Raw genomic sequence first — 7,834 nt, 5'->3', positions numbered from 1 at the left:
GCGCTGCTACTTACTGCTACATTACTCCGGTGTCTCAGCTCACGGAGATGGTGTGAACTGGTTATGAGGTACGCCATACCCCCCCCCCCCCCCCCCCCCCCACACACACACACACACACACACGCACATCATAGCGTGTCTGGTTAATTACATGTGGTTAGTCTCAGTCGATTGAGCGGTTTGTGGACAAGCCGTAACAATAACAAGCACTTTCCATGTGAGGACTTAAAAAAGGGAGTGTGTACCTTATAGATCATGCCCTACGTCTCTCTCTCTCTCTCTCTCTCTCTCTCTCTCTCTCTCTCTCTCTCTCTCTCTCTCTCCGATGTCTCTCTCTCTCTCCTGCGCTCTCTCTCTCTCTCTTGCTGAGAACTCACCCACGAGAAAGGTTTTGACGCGCCAGAGACGAATTAATCTGCCCGTGGAGCGTGGGATTCTTTGAAAAAGCTTTACTTTTTCCTTCTCTGAGCACATTGCCGTCCAAACTAGGTAAGATTTTAAGACGTTTGGCGATCCTTGGGTGAACCTTTGTGAGATATTTTGGCTGCACGGAAATCCGGGATTGACAGATGCGCCCCTCCATCGCCTATTCCACCGGGAGGGAGGTCTGGACGCACGTTGAAGTGAAGACGATGCTGTAATAGAAATGTTTGTGGTCTGCCCTGCAGGGAGTTAACTGTTGCAGTTGGTTCTTAGGGGGAGAAACACAAAAAGAAAAAAAGGCACGCCTTTTGGATACGAGGTCCTAAAATAACAAGTTGCTCCCTGAAATTTGCGGAATCATCTGTGAAGATGTGCGTTTTTTCTTCATGATAATATTTTGTGGGAACTATGAAAAGGGAGAGGATGTGCACGCTATTAACCAACACTGGGTCTGACGTTTTCTCTCTTCGGCTTCGCAGGATTTTTTTCCAGTGTGCTCAGTCAACGTGACCATGTCAAAAAAAGTGTTCCCAAATTCCTTTGCGCATACAGCTTAAACTGTACAACGAAATATTGATCATGCTGGACGTTCACATGCTGGAAACGATCTTTTAGTTGCCTCGAAATAAAAGTTGGCTGATGTGGGAGAGCAACGTTTAAATTCTTACTTGATTTTGCTCTCGGCTTTCTGGAAATGTGAGCCCGGCGGTGACCGACGCGCACCACACAGAGTCGCCAAGGCTTCGACGCGCAAACCATTTTTTTTCCGTCGGGAAACCGGGCTTTGCATCGCAGCACCGCAGCGACGTTCTCGCCTTTTCTCGCCGAAATGCCTCCGTATGCTGCGATTCCATAAATGGCAGGTGGATACTGATTCTCCATGGTGTTCACCGGCCAGGTGGATGAAAGAAGACGAAACCTCTGCTGTTTTGTTCAGTAAACCCTGGACACACCTTTTTTAATGTCAGTCAAGGTAAGTTTGGCCTGTTTCCACTTCAGGTGTTTCTCGCATGTTGCTGTGGGCACAGTCACGAGCTGTGATGTTACACGTTGTTAAAACAAGGTGAAGCCAAGCGCTCAGATGAGGCAAAGGTGTTGAATCTTCTTTAGACCTGTAGCCCCAGAAATCCGACAAGTGATGTGCTATTTTATATAAATATATTCTTTTTTAATTTTTTTGTAATTATTTGGGATTTCTGCAGTGTGAAATATTTATAGAAACAACGTGACTCGAAATAAGACCCTCTCCTCTTCTCTAAAAAGAGGGGAAAAGAGTGAATTGGGAATGACTAGGTGTAGATAATCATCACTGCAACTAGATTTTCTGCTTTCTTTTCATTTGCATTTAAACAAAAGTACATTGTGCTTACACTTTTACTGTATATAAAAGTCAAAATGCAATTTTCTCTATTTTAAGGATCCTTCTTGACAAAATTGTGGACTCGTGCTTTTGATTTTTTTACCCTGCATGGTATAAAGTTGCTTAGGGCCTTGTGTATTATGTCTCCAGGCATAATGGACAGACTCTAATGAAAACCAATCTGATCACAGAGGCTGCAGCCTGACTGGGATGATTGGCCTTTTGAACCTATCTCACCTTCTTTTTGTTTGGTGGAAAATTTTTTTGCCATAAACCTTTGCAGTGTGTTTAAACAGTGGTCAGTCTTCCACTCTCCACCATGTAATGTAAAAGTCTATGATGCAAAAACAAATACATGAATTACATACATAGACGTAGCCTTCTACTGCTCCCTTTTAAAGAGGACTAGGCGTGTTGTGTAGTGTAGTGGTCCATGCTGCTACTGGCAGATTTTGCTGCTAATGCTCAGATTGCTCTTGAGGCCTTACAGCAATGAAATGCCATGAAGCTGCCAAACACAAGGCAATGTGCAATTTTTTTACATGAACTTAGATTTGAGGAACAGACCACCAGCAAATCTTGTTCATTCATATCTTGACTGTACTTCCACTCACCTTCTATTGATGTTAGCGTTTACAGTGGTGTCTAACCTCAGGCTGTTTCAGAGGAGCCTGGCTTTGTCTTGTGTCTGAGATGGATGGAAATTTTCAGTGCTGTAAAGAAACAAACAAAACGTACAGTCAAAGCACAAAATTGCTCACGATTTCAACATGGCAAGTTTTAATTAGAGCCTAACAGTTAAAGTGATTTTGGCTTGTGTCAATAAAAATTTTAAGGAAGCAAAAATCAAGCTTTGAAATACTAGCTGTACACTGTATATTAGATATTTTTAATATATCGTGCAGTGTTCCTCCTGTTTCTTGCATAAAAAGCAGATACCAGTCCTGCTGCGGTTGATGCCCTTCTACAATCCTGTCCTGCTGTCCTCATATGTGCTGTTATCTGCTCTACGCTGTGCTTGGAGAGACAGCAAACCTTCTTGTTAATGGCCCATATGGATGTGCCACTCTGGAGGAGCTAGACTACCTGTGCAAGCTGCAAGTAGTGACAAGGACACTAGCAAAAAGGAAAACTGGGGGAAAAAAATCGTTATGATTTATAAGGAGAGAGCACGGGTCTATGGCCACACCCTTTAATGCCATCCCCTGCTTTGAGGGTTGTCTTGTTGTTGCCTTTATAGTGCGCCTGTCTTAACTTTCACTTGAACCAAAGCAGGTGAACTGGATTCACAATGGTTTATGCTGCCTAACTGGATAGAATGATAAATCTGAAGTTTATCTGTGTTTGTGTTATGCTGTGATGATCAAGTGTTTGCTAAATTATTTGCTGTTGTTGTGCAGTTCTATTTATCTTATAGTTATATTGAAAAAATGACAATTCTGGGGTCCTTGTTTATTATCATTCTCTTGATGTAGTTTTCTACTAACACAATTTCTAAATTACTCCATCTGCACATTTCTCTTCATTATGTTCTGGGAATAGTATAATGGTTAATATCAAACAAAAATACAATATGGATAGAGTAGTGTGCACACAGTCTTGAGTGCCACTCATTTCTATATAGAGCTTTAGAGCAGCGATACTTTCTTGTAGTTTATAAAGCAACCTTGATCGATAATTCTCAAAGCTTTCTGAAGGGCTTTCAAGATACCTTTACCTGACCATTTTCAGGGGGATGTTTCTTTTTCTTTTGCTTGTTAAGCCACTTAACTGTAGCCTATGGATCATTCAATCATAAAAAAGGCACCTAAGTCAAGGGATGAACCCATGTGTACACAGCCTGTTGTAAAAGCACATTATTTGTCAATATTTCTTTAGTTAAATATATAAGGAAAATCCCAACAATAACACAGTTTGACAGGTGTGAAATAGTGTAATTGCACCAACATGATGATTCCCAAAAGATTATTAGCCAAAAAAGTGGAATGGTGGCAACAGGTGCCATGGAATGATGAATCAAAATGTAAAATTTCTAATTCAAATTGTCATCAATATGTACAGAAGAACTCAGGAGAGAACTACAACAGCGAGCATCTGTTAAACACGGTGGAGGCGCTATCATGACTTGGTGCTGTGGTGTTGGAGATCTTGTCAGAATTGATTGAATGATGTACACAGAAAAAAAAAAACATTAGATTTTAAACCACCATGCAATAATATATGCCAAGTATCCAACTGGCAGCAGCTTCATTTATCTGCATGACAATGATCCCGAACAATTTGCCAGTACAGTAAAACGATACCTGGATAGAAAAACACACAGTGGAACACTATATAAGTTATGGATTAGGCTCTCCAGAGCCCAGATCTCAACATTTTTCAAGCAGTGTATGATCATCTTGACAGAAAACAGAACAAAAGGCAGCCAACACCCAAAGAAGACGACTTAAAGAATTGAGAGAAAGCTTCCCAAAGAGACTTCAGGCTCTGTTGAAGAACAAAGCTGGTTATACTAAATTGTGAGTTTTCAAGCTCATTTGAAATATTCAAACTTTGTTTTTGCCTTATATATGGTGTTCCATATATGTTTTAAGACTTTTGCACAGTACTCCATATATCAGTTAACCTCTTAAGCCCCAACGCCCCCTGATACGGGGGCAAAAAGCAGGAGATCAGGTAGGCTTGGGGCTTAAGAGGTATCATTTCAGTAATATATTTGTTGGGGTTCAGTTTTAATCTCCTATGACTGATCAAATCTCATAGAAATCCACATTTCCTAGTATTGGTGAACTAATTACCTGCCATATGTCATATTCTGGAAGTACCACTTTACACACACTGAGCTACATATGATGATGTAGCTCAACTGACATGACTGTGAGGAAGTCTGTTCGCTGGTTCACCTCTGTAAATCTTTCTTGCCTGATGTTGTAGGGTGTGGACATTTAGCAGTCAAAGACAGTAACTTCTTCGCATGTCTATTTTTTTTAGATGTCCATAAACATGCATTTATACGTAAAAGTGCATGCACACACTCACAGACACACATAGACACATACACACTCGCGCAAATGGACGTCAGGCCTAGCCTGCATGAGAGCCAACATTGTGGTTCACCATAGGAGGGAGAGAGGGTGCGTATATCGTTCTTTTGTAGCAGCAGCTCACGATAGCCTGAAAGTAACAGGGGGTAGCTCAAATTGAGAGAATAGGTGTGTGTATAGAAAATGAGGCGGAATGATGAGCAAAAAACAAATGCATGTACATCTGAAAGAGTGATGTGAACGGAAAAAAAGTAAATGAAAGACTAAAAAAGTGAAAGAATAAAGGACTTTAAGAAAAGGGAGAGATGGAACAGGAGGTGTAAAGATCAAGGGAAATATCAAGAGATGCAGGAAAGCGAAGGAGAGATTGAGAGGATGAAAATGACAAAGGGTTAGAGGGAATATGGAGTGAAAGACAGCGAGCTAGATACAAGTGTGTCTGCAGTGAGTGCTGGTATTATTAGGTTAGGTGAAACGATCGGTTTATGCTCGACAACTGTGCGGTGAGGGCAGCCACATACTGTGCCCTGAGAGCCTCCCGTGAAGGCCAGAACAAGTGAGAGGAAGAGTGGGGGAGGGAGGGGGAGATGGCGGGTGAGCAGCGAAGAGGGTTGGTAGCTGTGAGTGTCGATATTCAATGATTGAGAACAAAGAAGATATGCAATGGATGGAGGGATGAACACCTGCAGAGAGGATAAGACACAGACAAGACACACGACAAAAAAACACAAAAAAAAATGACAGAAGAGAAGTTCTGAGATTTTCTGGACAAACCATTTAAAGGTCTTTTATCATTTAAAAAGTTCTTTATTTGGCTCATTTCTTTTCTGAGAATTTAGCTGAATCTGAGCTTGAAAAAAAAGTGCCAGTATTACTTTAAAATAATATTTAGAGACCTTTAAGCAGTTTACTTGAGTAATGAGTATTATAAATCAGATGGGCTTGACTTCAGGCCCACCTATCTCTTTCTCTGTGTGTGTCTCTCTCTTCCTGGAAATGTGAGTCACTGTGAATGCCACCGGCAGGCAAGGCTGTTGACTCATGCACGCTCACCCACAGGCTCTGCTATTGTGTCGTACCGAACGAGATTGTAACCAGAGGCGCGTGTTTGTGTATTTGCAGCCAGATTTCATGCAAAGAACCGTAAACACGAGAGATCAAAGATGAAGACCGGTCAACAAAATAGCGAAAACACTTTGCAAAGAGGGAGTTTTTCTTTCACTGTTGGCACTAAATCACAATTTGTCATGTCCTTATCTGCCCATAAATGGCAATTTATAACGATAAATTGAGTAAAACAATGGGTGTCGGGGTTTTCAAATGAATAATGAGGCATCATGTCTTAAGTCGTTTAAAACTATGACACTATTTAATGAGGCATGGGGCACAGTTTTGAAGTTATGATACTGTATACAGTGTATGCCTCAAAATACATTTGCAAAGAGCAGCAGTTACAGACAAGGATCCAAATGCAAACACTGGAAGTAATCAAAATGGAAAATGCAAAAAAAAAAAAGACTCGTTGGCTGTAAAATGGTAAAGCTGGACAATAAATGATAACAGAATGCAGATTTGTGGTTTGCTAATGCTGAGCGTGCTGATCAAGAGCCAAAATATGCTATTAGTACACGGTGCTAATAGGTAAAGGTTTGCAAAGGTATTAGCTACCTTGCAGTAGAAATTCGATCCATCTTTTTTATATTTTCAATATCAGAAGAATGTAACCTATATGAAATCTTACCTGACATCATCCAAGCCTCAGAAAGTATCAGAAAATATTATTGTAGGATCTTTACCTTACAATATAAACTGCCTTGAGCTGACTGCTGTTGTGATTTGATGGTGTATGAATAAAATGTAACTGAACTGAATTGAGCGTGGCGCAAACATGAACTTCACTAGGCATTTATGTGAAGGCGCATCACTGCCAATTAGAGCTAGGTCTCCAGTCGTGGGTAAGCTCGTTTCATTTGAAGAGTGCACAGCATGAAAGCATGAAGGTTGCATTTCTGCCACTCTGAGACTTTCAACGGGTTCTTTTGTAATTTTCTGACGTGTCTGACAGAAAACATTCAGACGAAATCATCTATACTGTGATGTTTTTCAGTGTGGTTTTGTAGCCATACCAACACAGTCTTCACTTACTGCTGGCCCGCTTCTTAGATTTGCCCTAAAACTTTGTCCACTTCCCAAAAATGAAAATGAACTTGAAGGATCAACATTTTGACACACTGGAGGAGATCCAGCTTCAATCGCACAGGCACTTGTGTAATTGGACATAACATGACTTCCACTGAAATATCTATAAACAGCAGCTGAAAAGAATGAATGAGAATATGGCCCTAAGTGTGAGATTAAATGTCCATTTCATCACCGGTGATGAGAAGGACCTGTTCTTAGAGCTTTTTGATTGTTGTGTTAGTTTACTATATGATGAGTATATGTGTGTAAATGCTTGTAATTGCTTACATATGTGCAGCATCTGCTCAGTGCCCCCAGGAAAAAAACATATTAATCTATAAAAGGAAGTCTTTAGTGGTTCAGTGTTTGCAGGAGGAACTTGTTAATATATGTATGGTGTTCTGGGTATTATCTGAACTATAGCTAACCTACTTTAACTTTGGCTTTTTATTATCTACCTTGAAGGTAGCCATAAGGTTCTGGTCTTCTTTACTGAACTTGATGTTTGGGTGGATCTTTTCCACCTTTTTGTCAAGTCAAGGTGACATCTGAAATTCCCATTTTTACTCCCCTTTTTTTCCTCCCTCAAAACTCCAAGAACAGGGTAATTGACAGCTTTTAACACAAATGTTAATGATGATGATCTACACTGGTTCTAAACTCAGTTTTGGCAGCTTCTCTACTGAACACGTCTTTTTAAAATGCATAGTAAAGTCTGGTCTCGATATCGACGCAACCAGGGTTGAAAGGGTTAAGAAATATAATACTTTTAACTGATCATTTTAACCCAACATACTTTTTCGTGTGTGATTTTAAATCTGAAACC

At 40.5% G+C, this 7,834-nt stretch overlaps 1 protein-coding gene across 6 annotated transcripts in view; it reads left to right on the top strand.

Annotated features, from left to right (window-relative positions):
* Positions 1 to 679: 679 nt before the first annotated feature.
* Positions 680 to 7,834, top strand: part of LOC309705098 (voltage-dependent T-type calcium channel subunit alpha-1I-like) — a 218,399-nt gene continuing 211,244 nt past the window's right edge. For 4 of the 6 annotated variants that reach the window (XM_082530675.1, XM_082530671.1, XM_082530672.1 and 1 more), the window contains exon 1: positions 681 to 1,396. The gene's annotated coding sequence lies outside the window, so the exon portion shown is untranslated. Of the gene's footprint in view, positions 1,397 to 7,834 lie in introns of all 6 variants that reach the window. The other 2 variants (XM_082530674.1, XM_082530673.1) reach the window with 1 other exon arrangement.

This window comes from Aulonocara stuartgranti, assembly GCF_965226115.1.
Source record: "Aulonocara stuartgranti genome assembly, chromosome: 4".
In the NCBI taxonomy this organism is placed as follows: domain Eukaryota; kingdom Metazoa; phylum Chordata; class Actinopteri; order Cichliformes; family Cichlidae; genus Aulonocara; species Aulonocara stuartgranti.
Note: the sequence above shows the minus strand (reverse complement) of the source record. Positions and strands in the feature narration are given on the sequence as shown.